This window comes from Miscanthus floridulus, chromosome 7 (genome assembly GCF_019320115.1).
Source record: "Miscanthus floridulus cultivar M001 chromosome 7, ASM1932011v1, whole genome shotgun sequence".
NCBI classification, from domain to species: Eukaryota; Viridiplantae; Streptophyta; class Magnoliopsida; order Poales; family Poaceae; genus Miscanthus; species Miscanthus floridulus.
This window is the reverse complement of record NC_089586.1, coordinates 5,893,326-5,917,373: the sequence shown is the minus strand read 5'-3', so window position 1 is coordinate 5,917,373 and position 24,048 is coordinate 5,893,326. Positions and strand designations below refer to the sequence as shown.

At 47.2% G+C, this 24,048-nt stretch overlaps 1 pseudogene; it reads left to right on the top strand.

Annotated features, from left to right (window-relative positions):
- Nucleotides 1-373: 373 nt before the first annotated feature.
- On the top strand, nt 374-23,686 carry LOC136464971 (bZIP transcription factor 27-like; annotated as a pseudogene).
- The last annotated feature ends 362 nt before the right edge of the window (nt 23,687-24,048 follow it).

Here is a 24,048-nt window from a genome sequence, read left to right as displayed (position 1 = left end):
ACGGGGAGGAGTCACGGCCGTCGGAGGATGTCGCGAGGGCTGAAGGAGACGCGACGTTCCCGGTTGTTGAAGAAGGCTAAGTTTTAGGTGGTGACTATTTTCTTGTTGGTGACTCAAATCATGGTACGTGTGTCGTATTTAGGTTCTTATCGTTGGAGACAGTCTTATGGGAAAAAATATACCGCCTCCTCCGGGGCAAGGCAGGGCAAGGCAGGTTCGCATCCCACACGTATGTGCGTGTGAGAGAGAGACTGAGGATGCACACCGCTACACTACTGACCGGTAGAGTTCACCGCCCACACCACACCAGCACAGTAAGTAGTGTAGTGGTGTCATCTGCTGACTAGCAGGCCATTCTGCCTGCCTGCCTGCCATGGAGGTGTGGAAGGACTACATGTCCCTATAGGGACATCCATCCCTTATCAGTATCACACCCGCTGCGGCGGCGGCGGCGGCGCACTGTAGAACCACCGTCACCACCAGCATCTGTCGCCTTCTAGTGCAGGTGGCTCCCATTCACCGCCCTCTTTCTCGTCGCCGCTGTAGCCCCCCATGCCACCTCTGCCCACGACGCTGAGCCTGAGCTCCACCCTCGAGTTCACCTACCTCAGTGGGGCAGGGGCAGGGGCAGGAGGTGGCAACGGGTCCTCGACCTCCGACGATGACTCCCGCGACCTGATGTCCTTCTCCTTCGCGCCGGCCGATCAGCATCAGTACCGGTACCACACCATGAAGCAGAGCAGCAGCTCCGCCGTCACCGCTAGAGATAGCAGGCGACAGCGACGCATGATCAAGAACCATGAGTCGGCGGCCAGGTCGCGTGCCCAGAGGCAGGCCTACACCAACGAGCTGGAGCTGGAGCTGGCGCAGCTGCGCCGGGAGAACGAGATGCTCATCAAGCATCACCAGGAGCTCAATGTATCACTACTGGAGGCGGGCTCTTTGCCGAGTGCCTGTTGCACTCGGCAAAGCCTTTGCCGAGTGCAACACTCGGCAAAGAGCCTCCGTCGAATCTCCTTTCGGTAAAGGCTACTTTGCCAAGTGCCAAATTTCAGGCACTCGGCAAAGGCTTTGCCGAGTGCCGTGCGGGCACTCGGCAAAGATTTGACGCCGTCGGCCAATGGCCGACGCCGTCTAATTTTTTTTAAAAAAAACTCTTTGCCGAGTGCCACAGCTCCGGCACTCGGCAAAGAAATCTGTTTTTTAAACCTCTTTGCCGAGTGCCACAGCGCCGGCACTCGGCAAAGGGTGTTTTTTATTTATTTTTTAAAATTTTCTTTGCCGAGTGCAATGGTGCCACCTCTAAATTTCTTTTTTTTTGTTTTTTGCTTTTCCATTTAAACAACAATGCATATATATATAATAGAAACCATAATTCAACAACAATAAATTACAAACCACATTTATATATTACAAACGACCAAATTTGTCCGAAATCCACAATTTATTACAAACCACAAGTTCATAGTCCACAAGTTCACAAGTTCGATACATAGAAACTACTCCGCAAGCGGCTCACGGCGACTGCGTCCCAGCGTGCGATCCCGGCGACGGTCCGGGTGCGGATGGCCCAACTTGCGATGCCGGCTGAAGGGTCCATGACGCCTAAGAGGGGGGGGGTGAATTAGGCAACTTAAAATTCTAACTTCAAAAATATGGTCTCTTTTTCTAACCCTAGCAAAACCTATGCAATAGATAAACTATCTAGATGTGCAACTACGATTTTGCTAGTGTGTTGCTATCTCTACCGCAAAAAGGAGTAATACAATTAAGGTAAATGCAGAAGCTAAAGAGCAAGGTAGAGATATGCAAACTCCCATCGACGACTCCGGTATTTTTACCGAGGTATCGAGAAACGCGTAAGCTTCCCCCTAGTCCTCGTTGGAGCCCCTCGCAAGGAATCCCTCGCAAGGGCCAAGCTCCCGGTCGGGTAACTCTGTGGATAGCCTCGGGCCTTCCCCACACGCAAGTGGGTCTCCGATGTGCCTCTCGGCAAGGCTCTCCCGGATGCTCCTCGCCGTCTTCACTATCAAGCTTCCGGCCGAAACGCCACGGGCCTTGTTCCCTCTGGTACACGGTGGCGGCCACACCACAAACGCGGTTGGTGTGATCTCGCAAGACTTCAAGCCCCTCCGATGTACAACACTTGTGCTCGCAAGCACGGGGTGGCAAGAGGTATGCAAACCTCACTAAACACTAGGCATAAACCTAGAGCAAGCGCATAAGCGGTGGTCTAATCAACCTAAGCACTTTGCAAAGCACTTATGCTAATCACCTAATAAAACACTAAGCACTATGCATGTGGAGATCACTAAAATGGTGTATCAACACCCTTGGTATGTTTCCTCAGCTCCACACTACTCAAATGGCCGGTTGGGGGTTGTATTTATAAGCCCCACTTAGAAAGTAGCCGTTGGGGTCGAATTCCCGCAAAACTGCTATTGACCGGACGCTGAATCGTCCTGACCGGACGTGTCCGGTCGTCCCGACCGTTGAGCCGGCAATATACTGATCGGACGCTGGCCAGCGTCCGGTCGCCTGCCACCGGACGCGTCCGGTCGTAGATTTGCCGCTCTAGAACCTTACTGTACTCGATCGGACGCTGCTATCCTGCGTCCGGTCGGTTGCCGCCAGCGTTCGGTCCAGTGTTCGGTCGCCTATCTACCGAGCAACTTGCCCAGCATTCGGTCACAGCGTCCGGTTGCTTGTCCAGCATCCAGTCCTGCATCCGGTCACCATAGTGAGCTCATTTCTTCGCGATCTTACATAAGGATTGGTTCCAATCTTCATGCTTGGACTTGGCTTGATCTTTTGGGTCTTCTCTTGTGCTTCTAAGGTCTTTCTTGAGGTGTTGATCATCAAATCATCACTTCGCCTTTGTCCAAGTTACGTCTTGCACCCTATTGAACTACAAAACAACCACTTGCAAATTCATTAGTCCAATTTGGTTGTGTTGGTCATCAAACACCAAAATCAAAAGTAAATGGGCCAAGGGACCATTTTCCTTACATCGGCGACCCTCTGACTTGGTTCGATGCCACCCCGATGTTCGCTGCACAAAAAAGAAGATATTGCACGTGAGTGACAAGATAAAAATGTAAGGAGTTTAAAGAAAAGTTAAAAATTTCGGCAGCACCTCCCCTGCACGGGGACATTTCCAAAACCTGCAAGAAAAACGTCGGCACGAAGGCCGACAACCACATTTCCGGCACGAAGGCCGACACATCAACTAACCCAGCACGAAGGCCCACACATCAACAAATCTAGCACGAAGGCCATCTCTAGGTTTGACACTAAGCATGAGCACAGAAAGTAAAACATACTCACCAGAGTAGACTGTGGTGGTGGCTGTGGTGCAAGCAGGTGTAGTCGGATCTGCCAACCTTGTTGCTCCCCAAGTTGTTGCACGAACCTGAGCAAACCTTCTTGCTGGGCCTCAATAGCTTGTAGCCTCTGACGCTCGGCCTCCCGCTCGGCCTGCTCAGCCGCCCACTCAGCTTCCTGGGCCTCCTGCTAGGCTCGAAGTTGCTGCAGCTCGGCCTACAACATTTGACCCCAATGTTTCAATATTGCAGAGCTAAGGAATGTAAAAGTCAAAGAACAACGAATGAACTGGAATACTTACCTGGAGTGCCACCACCGTTGTCGGCCGTTGGCTTATGGGCACGCTAGAGCTCGTGCTCGCTGCTCGGAGGTGGTTCAGAGGAGGAGTAGAGCCCGTGTTGAGGACATTGTCGCCAAGCCAGAACTGCCCATGCTTCTTGCCTTCCCCTACCCGCATCACGATCTTAGGATCAAGGCGCTCCTCGGTCCTCGGATCATAGGCCAGCCCATGGACTGACCTTGCCGCCTCCGTGTAAGAAGTGAGGCGGGTGTGGACGCTGGAGTTGGTGTATGCCTCTGGGCCCGCATCTAGGTTGTACTTGATGTTGGACCTTACCGGGCCCATGTGGGCCAGAGCATATGCCGTGAGTTGGCCAATTGGCTGGCCACCGTGCGCCGCTGACTACGAGAAAGACAACATGTGGTTAGAAATCATGCAGAATTGAGCGCGGCTAGATTAGACAAATGGTGCAGACTTACATATGTCTTTGCATACTTGCTGAGGCTGGCGCTGCCCTAATGGTGAGGGACACCTAGCATTAGCGCTCGCTGGTCGCTTTTCTCCTGGTGCTCCTTCTGCTAGTCCGCGTCTAGCCATTTGTCCACTATAGCAGCCCAGCAATCGGGGTGGGTGGCGCACCCGCTTGGAATCGCCTACAAGCCATCAGAAGATCAAATTAGGCATAGTTAATCTCAAAATAAATCAACAGGAGTTGTTTTCTATTACCTGTAGGTACTACTCCCTTATCAGAATCTCTGTCTGTCTCCTCGCCTGTGTTTTGTTGATTCTTCTCTTATGGTAGGTGACGTTGTAGTCAACGTGCGCCTAGAGGCGGGTCTCGTAATACAAGTCCGAGACACGCCTTTTACAGGAAGCGTAAGCCACCTGATACGCCCTTGCATCCTAGCCCGGCTGGCATCTGAAGAAGTCCTGCATAAAGACACGAGGTATCCATTATTTTATTTGAAGAATGTCCAATGAATGCAATGAATTGAGGCTTACCCACAACTCCGAAATCACCCGATCCGCTAAGTTTCTGTGCGGAGCATCGGTGGCGACGAGGGCGTAGTGGTCGAACGAGGGTACCTCTAGGTCCTCATCCTCTGACGTCCACACCAGGCTAGGGAAGTGTTCCCTGCATAGAAGTCCCAGGATCCCATTGACATTGCGAGCCGGGACCCCCTCCTCCACAAGCATCCAGTTCCTGCACAAGTGATCCCATTGACATTAGCTCTTATTATGATTTTCAACATATCAAATGAAGAACATATGAAGTTACTTACTTATCCCCTCGGGTGCAATCAGTCACTTTGGGAGCTGGCTGGGACCTCGCAAGTAGGGTTTCGAGGCTGAAGAGGAAGTCGAACCCCCTCCCCCCTCCTCAGACGTGTGCAGAACCCCCTCCTCAGACGCGTGCGGAACGGCATCGTCGTACATCTATGGACCCGCATCCTCACCCACCGTGGGCAGAGGGACGTCGTCGTCCTTAGAAGTGCGCGAGGAGCCAAGGTCGTGGTCAGTCGACGGCTCCCGCCTGGGCCTGCCCCTCGACCTCCTCTGCCTCTCTGATGTCTCCGCATCCGTGTCCTCAGCTGGTGGCGTGTCCCTCGGTCTCGAGTAAGTCGACTGACACCTCCTAGTGGGCCCCATCACCTACAATTAAAAAGAATAAACCAGTATTAGTACAGATAAACGAGAAGTACTTAGCAAGGGATGCAAAATAAAGAAAATGTAATTACAAAATAACATAGTATTACATGTATTTCTAATATTCTTCATGATCGGGATTATCTGGACGATAGGTATCGTCATCACTATCAAGAGCCTCCAAATCGTCAACAGCCTCATCCTCATCGCTATCATTGTCAAGTACAAGTCCGTCAAGCATTTTCAAGTCTCTGGGATCATGCACCTCATCTGTAGCTTCCTCGTCAACAACCCATTCCTTGTCTACTTCCATTTCAATCTCTCCGGTTAAGTCTATCTCAAGCATCCCTGGTAGCCCCTTGTCTTGTTGATAGAACTCCCCGTCATGCGTGGGTGGGTTCAAGTTGTAATCATCATCATTTGGGGGAGGACATTTACCATGTGGTGATACCTTGTGCACAATATACCAACCCTAAAGACGTGGGTCGGTTTTGCAAGCATATGGACAATAATAAACTTGACTGGCTTGTTGAGCCACAATATAGACATCATCTCCTGGATAGAAGGAATCTTGTCTAGTTTCGACTATCCCAAATTTAGGGGACTTTTTTGATACTGCAGGATCAAACCACTGACATTTGAATATGACTGGCTTAGGTGCTTTTTCACCATGGAATTCGAGCTCATATATTTCTTCAACTGTGCCATAATAGTCCTCCTGCTCCTCGCCGGGCGTAACTACTCTGGGCGTAAATACTCCGGTATTGGTGGTCCTTGGACTGGGCTGACTCTTCTCGTAGCTTATTGTGTGAAAGCGATATCCATTCACATCATAAGCGTTAAATGACGAGACCTTATAGTCAAAGCCTCTGGCCACTTGTTGTAATTCGACACTTATAGACAAATCACTTTGGCACTGCAAGCTCAAGTAGGAGAGAAATGAAATTAGGCAACTAGGAACACCAAAATTGAAACGACCTAAGTTGGTCAGAAGGTACCTTTCTTTGGAACCATACAATGAAATTAAGCGAACCATGTTGAAGAAGGGTCTCTCGTTCATGGTCAGAAGGTGGCCTTGAAAGATGCCAGTATTGATCAAAAAATTCCCTACACCGACAAGCAACAAGGTTGTTGGATGCATAAAATTTACGGAGTATGTAACAAGTTCATTGAGAACTTACCCCTGATACTTGTCGACTTCGTCAAGGTTAGTCAACACGTAGAGCATGATCTTGCACCACTCTTCATTGGTCACCCTCTTTTTGGCCGCTCCACTTGATCTCCCGCGTTGCCCTTTGAATAGGCTGAGGGTCGATTCATTTTCATCCTCGTTGTAACGAGGGGGTGGGTTATGCACTCTAGCAAGCTTCTCACTATAGTACAATGTTGTGAAGTTTGACACCTCCTCACGAATGAATGCCTCTGTGTAGGATCTACAGGAAGATAAAGAAGGCCTAGAGGGAGGGTGAATAGGCCTGTAAAAATTTAACTCAAAACTCTGTTAGAACAGAGGGCGGCACTGCTGGCCTTATAGGGCGGCACTGCCGCTCTACAAAAATAATCTAACACAGTTGAGATTTAACAGATATGAACCTGACCCCACTAGCTGCTTAATCCTGCAATATAACTTCAAGATCCAGTTCGAAGACTGGATACCACTAGAAACTTCACACAAATGTAAATCGAGCAACTAAACCCTAACAACAGCTAGCAACAAAGTAAACAGCAAGTATAATAAAGATGAAGCACGCAAGACACAAGATTTATCCCGTGGTTCAGCTCACCACTAAGGTTTGCCTAAGTCCACGTTGTTGAGGAAGCCACAAAAGGCTTGAGCTTGCCACAAAGGCTTGCCTTACCCTCGTTCTCAAATCAAGAGAGTGAACTCTTGAAGTGAGGGGTGATTTCTTAGCTTTCGAATGAGGTTACAAACCTCCCAAGGCTGCCACACAAGTTGGCAAGCACAAGGGCGACGCCTAGCCGGCTAGGAGCAAGCTCCAAGAGTAACAAACCCTAGAACCGCCGGCCAAACATGAACCAAATGCTCTTAGACTTTGGGAATCAGTGGATCTACTCTCCAATCGAGTTTTGCTGCCTTTTCTCTCAAGTTTTGATGGTTGGAATCAAGGATTTGCTTGAGGGATGGAGGAGCAACAATGGAGGAGAGAGGGTGAGCTTTGGTTCTGTTTTTCTCGAGCAGAATGACTCAGTGAAGAAGATGACCGTTGTGGGCCGGGCCTGAGGGGTATAAATACCCCCTGAGTCCAACGGTCAGGTTAAGGGCGGCACTGCCGCTCTTAACAGGGCGGCACTGCCGCCCTAGCCAAAACAGGTAACATGATCTGAAATTTGGTTGGCTGTTTTGACTAGGTGAGATGATGTAGATCTGTGAATTTGAGCATCTGGTTCAACAGTTGACCAACTGTCCTAAAATCCCTCTTAATAGTACGGCTTTCCCTAAACTCAAATTCAAAACATAAAAGAATTTAAACCTCTTTTGAGCTGGGTCTAGCCACCTTTCTTAATTAGGACACCTGTAACCTGTACATCATCCTCATTCTTTGATTCCCTGCTTGTCATCTCGATAAACCTCATTAGTCCTCTAATTTGGTGGTCATCAATGCCAAAACCCACAATAGGGCTTGATTGCACTTACAATCTCCCCCTTTTTGGTAATTGATGACAACCCAATTAGAGCTTACATATGATATGAAATCTAAACTGAGATTTTCGAATCATGGATGTAGGAGCCTCCCCCTAAATCTGTGAATAGAGATTTGAATTCTCAAACTGGCATAAAAGGCCATGATTCACATTTTAGGTGTGATGGGAACCTCCCCCTACATCCATGCCTGCTGTGGGGTGCTGAACAAAGTGTCACAGGAATAAACATGATGCATATGACAGGTTATATCAGTTCAAGCACACAAGATTCTGGCTGATACAGCAGAGGGCGGCACTGCCGGCCCAATAGGGCAGCACTGCCGTCCTGACTATGTCAGTCAGGTAGCAATCAGATTTCTACAGCAGATCATATGAATATAAAACAATTTAAACTCAGAATATGACAAGCTAAAAACAGTAACCATGAATACATGTCCATATCCGAAGCAAATAAAGTCACAAAGTAGCATAATTTCATAAAATAGAGTTTTGAGCGACTCTCAAACTCACAACCTGACAACTACTCTCATCGGATCTGAACATAAGCGCAGCAGCGAAGAATCATATGGCGTCGAAAAACTATTGACCCCTCTAATTTTCTCCCCCTTTGGCATCAAGTACCAAAAAGAGAAGAAAAAGAAGAGAGATCACTCATCACTGTCGGAGTCGACGCGGGCACGTCCGGCGACGTGGGTGTGCGAAGTGAAGCATGCTGAACGTCACGGAGGTACTGCCCCAGCTGATGTAGAAGGCCCTGGCTGATCCGTCGAAGGACGCGGTCTCCTAGGAATATGTGCGAAGCAAAGCTGCCTGAACCTAGTGGATCGGCCTCTGTAGGGTGAATCTCTACACCAAGGTCCTCCTGCCTTGGGGGCTCCTCAAAATGCTGCCCCTATGGGTACCCATAGTACTGACTGAATGGCTCATATGAGTGCCCATACTGCTGATCTTCTGGCTGCTCATCATGGTGCTCATCTGCCTGATCCTGCTCCTCATCAGAAGAAGAAAGGCGAGGCAAGTTAGGAAACTGAGGTGGTGGCTGCACTGGTGGAAGTGGTGGCAGCCCTGCCATCTCCCTAGCATGCCTCACTGCTTCTCTGTTCTCCATTCGATCCTCATAAGCAGTCTGTGAAGCATATGTACAATGAGCAAAAATTGCCTTCATCCATGCACTCATCTTTCCCCACTTTGACTTCTTCTTTTGTTCCCTAGCCCTGGACGGCTCAGGAATATCTCTGTGTTCAGCTCCAGAAGGATGAACGCCTGCTGCCCCACTATCTCCAAGTCCTCCAGAACCAGTGTGCTGAGTAGCTGAGCCAAGTCCCCCTAAACCACCATGGGTCTTTTTGATCTTATAAACAGTGTGCTCACAATCCTTAGGGAACCACATGCCAGTCACTCTCTCAATCATAAACATGAGGTAAGGAGCATAGGGCAAAGATCTCCTCCCATCATCCATGGCATATGCAAGCTCAACCCAAATAAACCTTGGAACATTAAATTTCTCACTGTTGGGAAACCTAGACAACACATTAGTGATATAGCCATTCAAATCTGTTGCATTGTCTTTAGGGTTGAGAGTGATCCTGAAGATATTGTTCATGATGTAATAAAAACTCTTGAGCTTTGTTCTTGACCAATCAGGAACTGCAAGATTTTGATCCTCCCACATGAAGCTTACTTCCATTGGTTCAAAACGACGCTCATTATGTATCCTCTCATATGCCCTGTGGATGTGTCCAAAACCAAGAATTCGACAGAAGGTGACAAAATCAATGCGATAATGTCGCCCATCAGTCATCCAATGAAGCTCATCCACTTCCCTGTTCCAATAGTAAGTAGCATGGAATTGAGCAAGAATCTCCCTGTTCCAGTCATACCTGAAACTCATGATGTCTGTCATCTCAAAGCGGTCACAGGTCTTGATTGCTGTAGCAAACTGATGATCATCCCTGCTCTCCAAGTCACCAAAGTCAATGTACTGCATCTTGCTAATCTTGCCCTTGGACTTAGACAGAATGGCTGTAGCATAAAAATCAGATTGGAAAGCATTCCAAAATCTATAATCAATACCATTTGATCTGTCAGAAGAGTAGGGATCAATCTCTCTGGCTTCACCTGTCTTCTTCCAACTCATGGAATAATCAACAACTCTATGATCATCACTGTTTTGGGGAGGAATGAGATCGAACCTATCGGTGTTATTTCTCATGTAGCTGCTATCAAACTCTGAAATGTGCAAAGGAGAATCAGGCCACACACGAATAGTTCTTCCCATCCTCTGAATGTTTTCCTCTTCAGCAAGGTCTTCATCAAGATCTCTGTCTCTAGGAGTATAGCTCGCCTGTCCCCTGCCTCTCTTGACCTTTTGCTTGGTTGTCAACACCTTCCTTTTACCTCGGTCCATCTATGCAATATAAATGAGACTTGATAAGAAACTGTATAAGATAATGAGTTAGACATAGCTGCAAGCAGGTTTTAACAAGAAAAAGAACTTTGAAGATGACACAGGAAACTGTGCTGGATTTGAAATCAGCATGGTAGGGCGGCACTGCCGCCCCCTGAGGCCGGCACTGCCGCCCTCAGTAGCTTCACTATTTCATCTTCAATTTTCTCGTTCTGGTTAAATCCTATTTCCAACAGTGTCTATTCATCATCACAATTTCAGAATCACAGTCTAAACAGAGAACACATGAAACCCTAGCCATGGATTTAAAAGATTGAGTATGAAAAACTTTTAAAACAATTTTTGATAAGTGAATCCAATCCATTCTGAACTTCATCAGCTATATGAAATTGAGTATAGCAGTTAGAATCTGCGAGGGGTGCCATTAATGGTCCCAAGGGCGGCATTGCCGCTCTCCCCAAAATCATCCAACCGGTGAAATCCAAAATCAACTCGATTCAACCATCAAAAACCTTTCTAAATCCTTCATACTCTCCCTAGAAACTAAAATCCATGACCAAGAGCTTCACATTGCATAGATCGAGTAGGGGTTAGGGTTTCACCTTGCTTCCAAACCGTTGGAGTGGAGGGAGAAGAGAAGAAACGGCTCGGCCAGGAGCCTCCTGTAGTGACCAGCGAAGAAGAGTCTCGGCCGGCTGTAGGGGTGGCACTGCCGGGGTGGCAGTCCACGAAGAACGGTGGCGGCGCGTGCTTGTGAGAGAGGAAGAGAGAAGCACAGGCGTCGGCGTCGGCTGGGAGAGAAGGAGAGAGTTGCGTCAGGGGGCCAGAGAAGGAATAAGTAGAAGAAAACGGGCCCCGCGACCCAGCCAAAATTGACTGAAAATGGCCCAGTTTTCAGAGAGCGGCACTGCCGGCCATAATGGGTGGCACTGCCGCCCTGCCAATCTTGTAGGGATTACTGCTATAACTTTATGACCTCCTTAACCTCAGATATGGATATATATTCTCTAAATATCATGACCAGTAAGCAATCAACAATACAGACAATGATCATGACACTTAGTTGGCCTTTTAAAGTGGTTTTGAAACACAATGTAATATCTTTTTAAATCATTTTCCTATATTGCTAGGTTGTCAAACAGAGGTGTGCCATATTTCAAACCATGTTACGAGAATCAAGTATATTTAGCTCACTACGCAAAGCACAAAACCTTGACTCATCGAGAGGCTTAGTGAAGATATCGGCTAGTTGTTTTTCGGTGCTCACATGACGAATTTCGATATCTCCTTTGGTTTCGTGGTCTCTCAAGAAATGATGTCGGATGTCTATGTGTTTGGTTCTTGAGTGGCTTACGGGATTGTTTGCAAGCTTTATGGCACTTTCATTGTCACACAAGAGTGGAATTTTGGTAAATTGACATCCGAAATCAAGAAGGGTTTGCTTCATCCAAAGTAGTTGAGCACAACATGCACCGGCTGCAACATACTCGGCCTCAGCGGTGGAAAGGGCTACACAATTTTGCTTCTTAGAACTCCAAGACACTAGGGACCGTCCAAGGAATTGATATGTCCCTGAAGTGCTTTTTCTATCTACCTTGCAACCTGGCATAATCGGAATCCGAATAGCCAAGTAGATTGAACTTGGAGCCTTTGGGATACCACAAGCCAAGGTTAGGAGTGTGTACTAAATATCTCAAGATTCTCTTAACAGCCACTAAATGGCACTCTTTCGGGTTAGCTTGAAATCTAGCACACATGCACACACTAAGCATTATATCCGGCCTAGATGCACATAAGTAAAGTAAAGAGCCAATCATGGAATGATATACCTTGATGTCGATGGCTTTCCCTTCTTCATTTAGATCAAGATGTCCATTAGTTGGCATGGGAGTTTTGATAGGCTTGGCATTCACCATGTCGAACTTGTTAAGCATATCATGGGTGTACTTGGTTTGGCTAATGAATGTCCCTTCCTTCATTTGCTTGATTTGAAATCCAAGGAAGAACTTCAGCTCACCCATCATGGACATCTCAAATCTCTTAGTCATAATCCTACTAAACTCATCACAATACACATGATTAGTACTACCAAATATTATGTCATCGACATATATTTAGGCACACAAATATATCATTTCCAACTTTGTGAGTAAAGAGTGTAGGGTCGGCTTTGCCTATTTCAAAGCCTTGTTTGAGCAAGAATTCCTTAAGGCATTCATACCATGCTCTTGGTGCTTGCTTAAGCCCATAGAGCAGCCTTTTGGAGTTTATAGACATGGTTTGGGAACTTGGGATCTTCAAACCCTGGTGGCTGCTCCACATACACCAACTCTTGTATTGGGCCGTTGAGGAATGCACTCTTGACATCCATTTGGTATAGCTTGAAGTCATGATGGGCAGCAAAGGCTAGAAGCATTCGAATTGCTTCAAGTCTTGCCACCGGTGCATATGTTTCTTCAAAGTCCAAGCCCTCTACTTGAGTGAAGCCTTGGGCCACCAATCTTGCCTTGTTCCTTAGTCACCACGCCATTTTCATCTTGCTTGTTGCGGAAGACCCACTTGGTACCAATGACATTGGTATTGGGCCTTTCCACCAAGTTCCACACTTGGTTTCTCTCGAAGTTGTTGAGCTCTTCTTGCATGGCCATGACCCAATCCGGATCTCCAAGTGCTTGTTCTACCTTGAGAGGTTCCAAAGAGGAAACAAACGAGTAATATTGAACAAAAATTTGCTAAATGTGAGCGAGTTGTTACCCCCTTTCGAATGCTCCCAAGAATGTTGTCAATGGGGTGATCCCGTTGTATAGTTTGACATAGCCTTGGATGCTCAACACCTCCTTGTTCTTCTTCTGGACCTTCAGTCTCTTCTTGTCCAAAAATAGGTTCTAGGTTGAGCCCTTGAAGTGGTGGAGTAGGAGTTGAAGCAGCTGTTGCTGAGGTGGATGGGGCGGCATTGTCACCCTTAGGGGCGGCACTGCCGCCCTGCTGATGTTCAGCAGGTGAGTGCTACCCTTGTCGATGAAGTACGTCAGTGGAAATTTGTGCAGCAACAGCCTAGGGATCCTCATCATCAGTGGCTCGATCTTCTTGTGGCCTAATGTCGCCTATAGCCATTTGCTTGATTGCCTCACATGGTGGATCCTCCTTTCCTACAACACTTGAATCAACTTGCTCCACTTGAGAGCCATTAGATTCATCAAATGTCACATCTACCATGACTTCAACTCTTCCCATGGTTTTGTTGAAGACACGATAGGCATGCTCATTTGATCCATAGCCAAGAAGAATTCCTTCATCAACTTTAGGTGCAAATTTAGAGGTTTTGGGTCTTTTGTTAAGTATAAAACACTTGCACCCAAACACTCTAAAGTATGACACCTTTGGTTTGTTACCGGTTAGAAGCTCATATGAAGTCTTCTTGAGTTTCTTGTGTAAGTAGAGACGGTTGATGGCATGGCAAGCGGTGTTGACGGCTGTCACTCCAAAAGAGGTCCTGACGTCTTGTATTCATCTAGCATTGTCCTTGCCATATCAAGAAGTGTACGGTTCTTCCTCTCTACTACACCATTTTGTTGAGGGGTGTAAGGAGTTGAAAAACTCATGCTTGATGCCCTCATCATCAAGAAACTCTTCAACTAGAGTGTTCTTGAATTCGGTCCCATTGTCACTTCTTATCTTCTTGATAGGAAGACCGAACTCCCTTTGTGACCTTCTCACAAATATTTTGACCTTCTCTTGCACCTGGGACTTATCATAAACAAAGAACACCCAAGTGAAATGGGAATAATCATCAACAATAACTAGACCATATTTGTTACCCCCGATGCTTATGTAGGTGACCGGTCCAAAGAGATCCATGTGAATCAACTCCAGTGGTTGTGTGGTAGTCATGATGCTCTTTGGTGGGTGTGGTACACCTACTTGCTTTCTGGCTTGGCAAGCACTACAAATCCTGTCTTTCTCAAATTGAATATTGGTTAGTCCAAGAATGTGGTTGTCTTTTAGGAGTTTAGGCCAAGTTCCTCATCCCAACATGAGCAAGTCGGTGATGCCATAGCCAACCCATGCTAGATTTTGCCACTAAACATGTCTCAAGCTTAGCTTTACTTTTGCTGAAATCAACTAAGTAAAGCTTGTTCTTGAGGTGACCCGTAAAGACAATTGAGGAATCCTCCCTCTTAGAGACTTCCACACCCTTATCCGTGAAGAGACAATTGTAGCCCATCTCACATAATTGAGAGACGGACAGTAGATTGTACTTCAAGGAATCAACATGTAAGACATTTGTAATTGAATGATCAAGTGTGATAGCTACTTTACCAAGTCCAATCACACCCCCTTTTGAATTATCACCAAATATGATATTCTCATCTGAATTTGTAGTTGGGGAATATGATGAGAACATACTCCTTTCTCCGGTCATATGATTTGTACAGCCACTGTCAAGCACCCAACTTAACCCACCGGAGGAGTATTCCTGCAACACAAGTTTAGTTCCTAGTCTTAGGTCCCCAAATATTCTTGGGACCTTGCATGTTAGTCACAAGAACTTTAGGAACCCAAATAGAAGCATTATGATAAACATTTTGACCATTGCCAACAAATTTGGCAAACACCTCCCCCTTGCTGTTGTGCTTGCAAAACAAAGTTAGAATCCAAACATTGAGGAGGTGTTTTTGCCTTTGGTTGATAAGCATATCTATTTGGAGTGACCCAGATAGATTTCTTTGGTTTCTGAACAACCTGCTCTGGAAGTGACACCTTCTTCTTGGGCTTGACATGAGCAGAGGAGTAGGAGGTGGTCTTCCCTTTTCTGTGGGGAGCGGCACTACCGCCCTTCATAGCGGCACTACCGCCCATGGGCCGCGGTGCTGCTCTGGGCTGGCCTTGTGCCACCTTCTGTGCAGACCTATCTGTACCTTCCTGCCCTTTGCTCACGAACTGAACACACTCATATCCATTTATTACCTTTCTCCTATTGGTTTTACCTCCATGAGTATGCCCAAGCCCATCTTTGATGCGTGGATTTCTTCCATCTTTGTATTGTGGCCTCTTTGGTTTTTCACCTTTGCCACCAGCAGGTTTCTTACCTTCCATGCCCCTTTTTCCTAACATAGCATTGAGCCTAGCAATCTCCTTTTTCATGACCTCCAAGTTTGCAAGGTTAGTGGAATAAACTTTTAAGTCAAGATTATAGCATTTTCCACACCCTTGGCTAGTGGAGGGAATAGAAATGTCATTTGTGTTGGAGGGAAGTGGGGTGCTCTCGCATAGAAGGTTATATTGCTTCTCAAGTTTGTTGTGCTTTTCAACTAAGACACAATACTTATTATTGAGTGCAATATTTGCCTTCTTTGTAAGAGCATGTTCTCTTTGTTCTTCGGCCAAGGCCTTGTTCAAAGAGTCTACCTCACTTCTCTCTAACTCAAGAGCTTCCTTGCAGCCAATATACATCTTTTCGGTTTCCTCAAGATAATCATCTCTATCGGCTAGCTCAACTTTGACATTTTCTAGTTCCTCCATTAGATTCATGATGAAGAGCTTGGTTTTAGAATCTAACTTTTTAGTCAATTTAACATATTTCTCAACATCACTAGTATCATCATCACTAGAATCACTAAGTTCACTACTAGAGATGTCACTAGGAGATGGAGGAGATTTAGCTTTTCATTTTACCTTCTCACCCTTTGCCATAAGACAAACATGAGTGGAGCGGTGGTCATCATTATCGGACATGTTGTTGAAGAGCCTTGATGTAGAGGATAGCTTTTGAATAGCCACGGTTGCAATCTTCACATCCTCTTCACTTGACTCTTTAGTTGAGTCCCACTCATGCCCAATGTGTGACTCTCCCATTTGCTTGTATCTCTTTTTGTGCTCATGCTTGCCCTCATTGTTGTCCCTCTTGTATTTGTTCTCTTTCTTGTCATAAGGACACTTAGCAATGAAGTGCTCCGTGCTGCCACAATTGTAGCAAGTCCTCTTCTTCTTGTTTGGGAACCTTCTTTGCACTATTTTGTACCCATTCTTTTTCAACCCCTTGTGATAGCTTTTCATGAACAAAGCCATGTCATCAATCTTCATATAATTCAGCCCCATCATCTTCATCTTCACTTGAGGATGAACTTGGATCATCATTTTATGGAGTTGACTTGATTTCCTTGGGTTGACTTGTTGATGCTTGCTTGCTGCCCTTTACCTTGTTGGAGATGCCTTGATTGCTTGATTTGTTGGCCTTGAGAGCTACTTCCTTGATCTTCATGCCTTCTAGCTTGGCTTGCAACTCACCAAGTCTTCTCCTCTCATTAGCTTCTTCTCTTTGCATGTCAAATGTCAACAATCTTCCAAGCACATCATTAGGTGTGAAGTGCTCAAACTTCTTCTTATCCCTAATCAAAGTGACTACGGTCTCATTTCTTGGTGAGTAGGCCTCCAACATAACCTTCACCACTTTGTGATCATCAAGCTCATCACACCCATAGCCTCTAATCTTACCCACCAAGGTCATTAATCTATCAAACATCTCTTGTGGCCCCTCTCCATCTACAATCATGAACCTATTGAGCTTGGCCATCAACAAATCAATCTTTGCTTTCCTCACTTTATCTACACCTTCATGTGCTAGATGCAAAGTGTCCCAAATCTGTTTTGCAACATTGACATTCATCACTCGGTTGTACTCATTTCCATCCAAGGCACTAAGGAGAATACTTGTGGCTTGGCCATTGAGATGGACAGCAGCTAGCTCTTCATTTGTTGGTGCTTCGGGATCTTCCTGTGGCTGCAATCCATTCACCACAATCTCCCAAAGACCAGGGTGAAGACCTACAAGATAGGCACTCATCAAGTGCTTCCACTTGGCAAAGTTTGTCCCATCAAAATGAGGCAACTTTCCCACGGGTACATTGACAAAGAACCTTTTGTTATGGTTAGACAAATAAGGATAATTAAAGGATACGGCGGCATATTTGTTCTTGTTATTGTTGCTGCCCTTGTCCTTGTTATCCTTCTTTTTGTCCTTGCTCTTCACCTCCTTGCTATCTTTTGAAGCATGGTATGACACATCATCATCTCCATCATCCGAGCTACTAGAGAGCTCACTAGATGATGCATCATACTCATTCTTCTCTTGCTCTTGAGTTCTTGCTGCCCTTCTCTTAGCTCTTGCCTCTCTTGTGATTCATCTTTCTTCTTTTCTTTTCTTCTTATCTTTGAGACGCTGCTCTTCCTTCTTCTTTTCTCTAGCTTCTCTTGTTGAGATCTTTGCGGCTTTTCTTTATTTTCTTGCCTTTCTTCTTTCAGCATCGATGGTCTTGGGTTCTTTGATGGTGGCATCACTTGCTGTGGACATGGACAGCTCACTGCTGCTGTCGACATCCTCAACGTGCACACCACTTGCGTTCGCAACGCGAACGTTCTTCGAACCTTCTCCTTCTTCCATACTTCACGCGGTGAAGCGTATGCGAAGCAACCTCGCTCTGATACCACTTGTAGGATCTACATGAAGATAAAGAAGGCCTAGAGGGGGGTGAATAGGCCTGTAAAAATTTAACTCAAAACTCTGTTAGAATAGAGGGCGGCACTGCCAGCCTTACAGGGTGGCACTGCCGCTCTACAAAAATTAATCTAACACAGTTGAGATTTAACAGATATGAACCTGACCCTACTAGCTGCTTAATCCTGCAATATAACTTCAAGATCCAGTTCGAAGACTGGATACCATAGAAACTTCACACAAATGTAAATCGAGCAACTAAACCCTAACAACAGCTAGCAACAAAGTAAACAGCAAGTATAATAAAGATGAAGCATGCAAGACACAAGATTTATCCCGTGGTTCAGCTCACCACTAAGGTTTGCCTAAGTCCACGTTGTTGAGGAAGCCACAAAAGGCTTGAGCTTGCCACAAAGGCTTGCCTTACCCTCGTTCTCAAATTAAGAGAGTGAACTCTTGAAGTGAGGGGTGATTTCTTAGATTTTGAATGAGGTTACAAACCTTCCAAGGCTGCCACACAAGTTGGCAAGCACAAGGGCGATGCCTAGCCGGCTAGGAGCAAGCTCCAAGAGTAACAAACCCTAGAACCGCCGGCCAAACATGAACCAAATGCTCTTAGACTTTGGGAATCAGTGGATCTACTCTCCAATCGAGTTTTACTGCCTTTTCTCTCAAGTTTTGATGGTTGGAATCAAGGATTTGCTTGAGGGAGGGAGGAGCAACAATGGAGAAGAGAGGGTGAGCTTTGGTTCTGTTTTTCTCCAGTAGAATGACTCAGTGCAGAAGATAACCGTTGTGGGCCGAGCCTGAGGGGTATAAATACCCCCCGAGTCCAACGGTCGGTTAAGGGCGGCACTGCCGCTCTTAACAGGGCGGCACTGCCGCCCTAGCCAAAATAGGTAACATGGTCTGAAATTTGGTTGGCTATTTTGATTAGGTGAGATGATGTAGATCTGTGAATTTGAGCATCTGATTCAATAGTTGACCAACTGTCCTAAAATCCCTCTTAATAGTACGGCTTTCCCTAAACTCAAATTCAAAACATAAATGAATTTAAACCTCTTTTGAGCTGGGTCTAGCCACCTTTCGTAATTAGGACACCTGTAACCTGTACATCATCCTCATTCTTTGATTCCCTGCTTGTCATCTCGATAAACCTCATTAGTCCTCTAATTTGGTGGTCATCAATGCCAAACCCCACAATAGGGCTTGATTGCACTTACACTCTGCTATGGAAGCCTCAATCCTGCCTTTGTTTCCACATTTCTAGCAAACAGTCTTCAGTCTTTAGACATCTCTCGATTGGATAGCACCAATGGTTCTGCATGGGCCCCCCATTCGTACCTCGTTCGGGAGGTGCAAAATCAAATGCTGCATCGACAAGAAAAAGCCAGGTGGAAAGATCTCCAACTTATAGAGCAACTAGGGTGCCGTTTTTTCCAACTCCTCAACCACTTTCAAAGATATCTCCTTGGCACAAAGCTGGCGGAAGAAAAAGCTCAGCTCTGCCAGCACCTTCCAGACATGCTCAGGGACGTAGCCTCGAACCATCGACAGAAGAAGCCGCTCAATCCATATGTGGAAGTCATGACTCTTCATCCATAAGACTCAGCTAGTACCTGGGTTCGCTCCCCTCCTCAGATTTGCTGCAAACCCATCAGGGAAACTTAACATCTGCATCCATTGTATCACTTCCGTCCTATGCTTCTTTTCCAAGACGTAATCAGCCTTAGGCCTTTTCCATGGTTTGCCGTCTCTTGGAGGCAGCATCTGCAGCTTTGGTCTGTCGCATAGTGTTACCATGCCTACTCTGGCCTTAGGGTTGTCCTTTGTCTTGTCAGAAATGTCCATGAGTGTTGCCCAAAGTGCTTCGGAGACATTCTTCTCAGTGTGCATTATATCTATGTTATGTGGAAGGAGAAGGTCATCAAAATAGGGAAGCATCTCCAATCCCGACTTATGAGTCCACATATGTGCCACACCATAGCCCACAAAGCGATCTTTGTTTGGATTATCTTTCTTTGGATTAACTTTCTTTCTTTTACCCTTCTTTGGATTATCTTTCTACGCCGAGAGCACGAGAGCATCTATCTGAGCATGAACCTAGGCACTAGTCATCTTCTAAGGTGCAGGGTCGGTCACCGTGACACCTTTCATGAAGTTCTTGGTGTCTCCTATGAATGCATGGTCAAGAGGGAGGAACCGTCAATGCTTGTCGAACGACGAGAACTTCCCACCCTTCTTCAACCAAATGAACTGTAGAGCTGCCTTGCATACCAGGCATGGAAACTTCCCGTGGACACACCAGCCGGTGAATATCCCATATGCCAGGAAGTCATGCTTGGAGTACTGGTACCAAACATACATTCTGAAGTTCTTCTTTGTAGCTCGGTCGTAAGTCCATACGCCTTCATTCCAAGCCTTGATCAATTCATCATAAACAAGCTACATGTACACACCCATTTTGTTTCCCGGGTGTCTAGGAATTATCAATGCCAAGAATATGTTTTGCTGTTGAAGTAGGGCCCCAGGGGGGAGATTGAGGGGAATAGCGAACACGGGCCAACAAGTGTATGTGGCCGACATCATTCCATAAGGATTGAACCCATCCATTGCCAGCGCAACACGTACATTACGGGCCTCTTCATCTTTGCCACGATGGTTGCCATTAAAGCTTTTCCATGCTTCACCATCTGCTGGATGTACCATCTTGTCAGGATTGTATCGAACGCCATTCTTGTGCCATGTCATCTGTTTCACAGACTCCTCGGACATAAATAGCCGTTGGAGCCTCGGTATGATCGGAAGGTGTCTTAGGACTTTCATGGGGATGTCCTCATTCTGCTCCTTCTTTCCATCACCTTTGTCTACCTCCACATACCTAGAGGATTTATACTTTAGACAGTACTTTGCATCCTTGTGTTCTTCCCTAAATAGGACGCACCCCTTCAGACAACAATGTATCTGCTCATACGGCATCTTCAGTGCCCGAAGAAGTCTCGTTGACTCGTACAAGCTGCTCGGCAGATGATGACCCTCTAGAAGCAGCCCCCCAATAATTGTCATCATAGCATCGAAGCAGGCTTGAGTCATGTTGTGCTAGGACTTCAACCCCAGTAGGCGGCCAATGGCATCCAGTTGAGAAACCGTTGTCTTCTCATGTAGGACCTTATGTGCCAAATCCAACATGGCCAAGAACGCCTTAGCACTTGGCTCTGGCTCCTCCTTCTCATCCTCCGTAGGCCTTTCAGCAAACGTCGCATCCTCATAGTCACCTAACCATCCTGGTACCCCGCCATCACCGTCAAATGCCTCCAAGCGTCGTCTCACGGCCTCCTCTCTAGGATGATAGGCTTCACCATGGGACACCCACCGGGTATAGTTTGGCATAAATCCATACTTGCAAAGATGCTGCACCATGACTTCCCTTGTTTTTCTTTTCTTGTTTTCACATTGGCTGCAGGGATAGAATGTGTCTCTCGCTCCCTTAGCTGCCTTAAATGCATGGTCTAAGAATTTCTCGGTCTTATCCATCCATTCATGGGTGATTTGAGCCTGACTTGGGCGTCCCATGTACATCCACTCATGGTTATCCATCCTCTAGCATATAGACATAACGGAGTAATATAACCATCAGTTGCATCTACACGGTGTGCCTACTGTCTATAGGTAAGGATAGGTCCTAATCCCACCTGCGGATGCATAGATGAGGTTAGTTTCCATGCTCTACTCTGATCCGAGATAGAATTTCGGCAGCACCTCCCCGCTGTTCTCCCGATACACGTCCTGGAAGGGAGAGTGTGTATCCGGAGAACAACAGTGAGGTGGTGCCGAAACTCTGTCTCGGATCCGAGCAGAACATGGAAACTAACCCATCTACGCATCCGCGGGCTATCCAAAAAACGTGGACAATCCAAAACAGATACGGTCATAGATATGCAGAGATCCGCATACCTCCAACCGTATCTGTTTTGGACGGGAGACGCCTAACTAGGCTACACCGATCTATGTACTACAATGGTAAGGAAGAGAGCTCAATTATACCTAGGGTGGCGGTGGAGACAAGCTAGCGGCGTAGTGGCGAGTCGGTGCAGTGGCAAGTCGGCGCTGTGCAGGCAGGACCGCAACGCCGATGAAGACGATCAGGGTCGCCGAGGTGCTCCGGGTCCCTTCCGACAGGTCCTGCTCTGCAAAAGAAGAAAAACATCACTAAAAGTTGAAAATTTTGGCAGAACCTCCCCTGCACGGGGAGGTTTCCAAAACCTGCAAGAAAAACCGTCGGCACGATGGCCGACGTCCACATTTGGGGCACGATGGCCAACACAACCACAAACCCGGCACGAAGGCCGTCAACGACATAAACGACGCGATGGCCGACAACCCTGTGGCTTTACCTTCTCCTCCGGCGAGGGCGGGGATGACAGCGTGGACGAATGGCGTGGACGACGTGGACGAACGGCGTGTACGACGTGGACGAACGTTTGTCCCCTCCACCTCGGCTTCCTCCCCCTCTCCCCTTCTCCTCCTCCTTCTTCTTCCTCCTCCTTCTTCCTTTTTCTTTTCTTTCTTCCTCCTCCTTTTTCTTCCTTCTTCTTCCTTCTTCTTCTCCTTCTTCCTCCTCCTTCCTCCTTCCTTTTTCTTCCTCCTTCTTCCTCCTTCCTCTTCCTGCTACCTTCTTCCTCCTTCCTCCAGGGCCGTGGCGGGCTCGCCGGGGCCGCTGCCTTGGGCCGACGCCGGGCAGGCGGGGCGCGCCGCTGCGGGGCGCCGAGCAGCTGGGGCGGCCCGGAACCGGTGGCCGGAGATCGACCGGGGTGGGGCGAGGGCGGGCAGGGGGCGCCGGCGCCGGGCGCGGCCGGGGCGCCCCGGATCCGGTGGCCGGCGGCCGGCCGGGGTGGGGAGGGGCGGCGCCACGGCGGGGCGTGGCCGGGCCGGCGGCGTGCCGGCGTGGGGTTCGGGGTCGGGGACGGGCGGCGCAGGGCGGTCGGGGCCGGGGTGGAGCGGGGCAGGCGGGGCGGGCGCGGGGCGAGCTGGCGGCGACGAACGGCGGCGGACGCAGGGGTGTGCGTGCGTGAGTGAGTGTGTGGGCCGGCCCACACATTTAGTTAGGGTTTCCCCCTTTGCCGAGTGCTGGGCTGGGCCGGCACTCGGCAAAGGCTTTTGTTTTTTTAAAAAAAAGTCTTTGCCGAGTGCCACTTCCTGACACTCGGCAAATTTTTTTTTTGTTTTTTTTGCCCCATTATTTTTTTGCAGCCTTAATATATTATTTAAAACTCCATGTTCAAATGTGGCACAATTTTGACTTTTTTGCTATATTTCGTTAGTTTTTTTTGTTTCGTTAAATTTTATGAAATATTTCAAATTTGAACTGCAGGTGCATGGAATAATCGAATTTGGCCGTTCAAAAAATGATATTCATGATATTTGGTGTATGTTGAGGCCGTATCCAGGAACTCACATGAAATTTCGAGCATCTTGTTGACGTAACATGACGAGGCACCTGCGGGAAAAGTGTATTTAAATTATATAAAATCCGAACGAAGTCCGAAAATGACGAAACTTGTCGGGGCGTCGTGTTATCGTATGTAGAGTCTATGGTAAAAAATTGAGAAGGTTTCGAGCAAGTTACGACGTCGAATGCTTAAAACCCAGACATCTCCACATGTGTCACAATGTATGTACACGTTCGTTCCTCCACCTCTCATGCGGTCATGGCATGCATCATTCATTCCTGTAGGTGTAGCTGTGGCTTAGCTTAATGGTTTTGCATGTTTGCTACCTGCTGCTGGTTCGTCTGGCCATGTCGTCGTCAGCGCAGGTCCCTGCACACTACAACTCCACTCTCCACAGATGCCGCTCGGCACCACCCTGAACCTGAAGACAAGCAAATAGCTAGAGGATCCATTCGAGCAGAGGCCGGATTCCATCTGAATGATTCAACGTCTGGCTGCCAAGCTGCTGTGTACTACTCCTACTCCTACTCCTACTCCTACTCCTACATAACACAGCACACAGCACACAGCAGTAGTTTACAAGCTAGGATAGTCCGCTCAAAAAAAAAAAAAAATCCATCCATCTGTGTGTGTGTCTGTCTTGTCTATGTATAACATAGCATGGTAGCCAACCATATATTCGTCACAATGCTTTCCCGCTACCTATATAGTACAGATTATATGTTTTTTCCACTTTTGTGTGCCGTAGCACACTATATATACCCAACGGCCAAACGGGCTA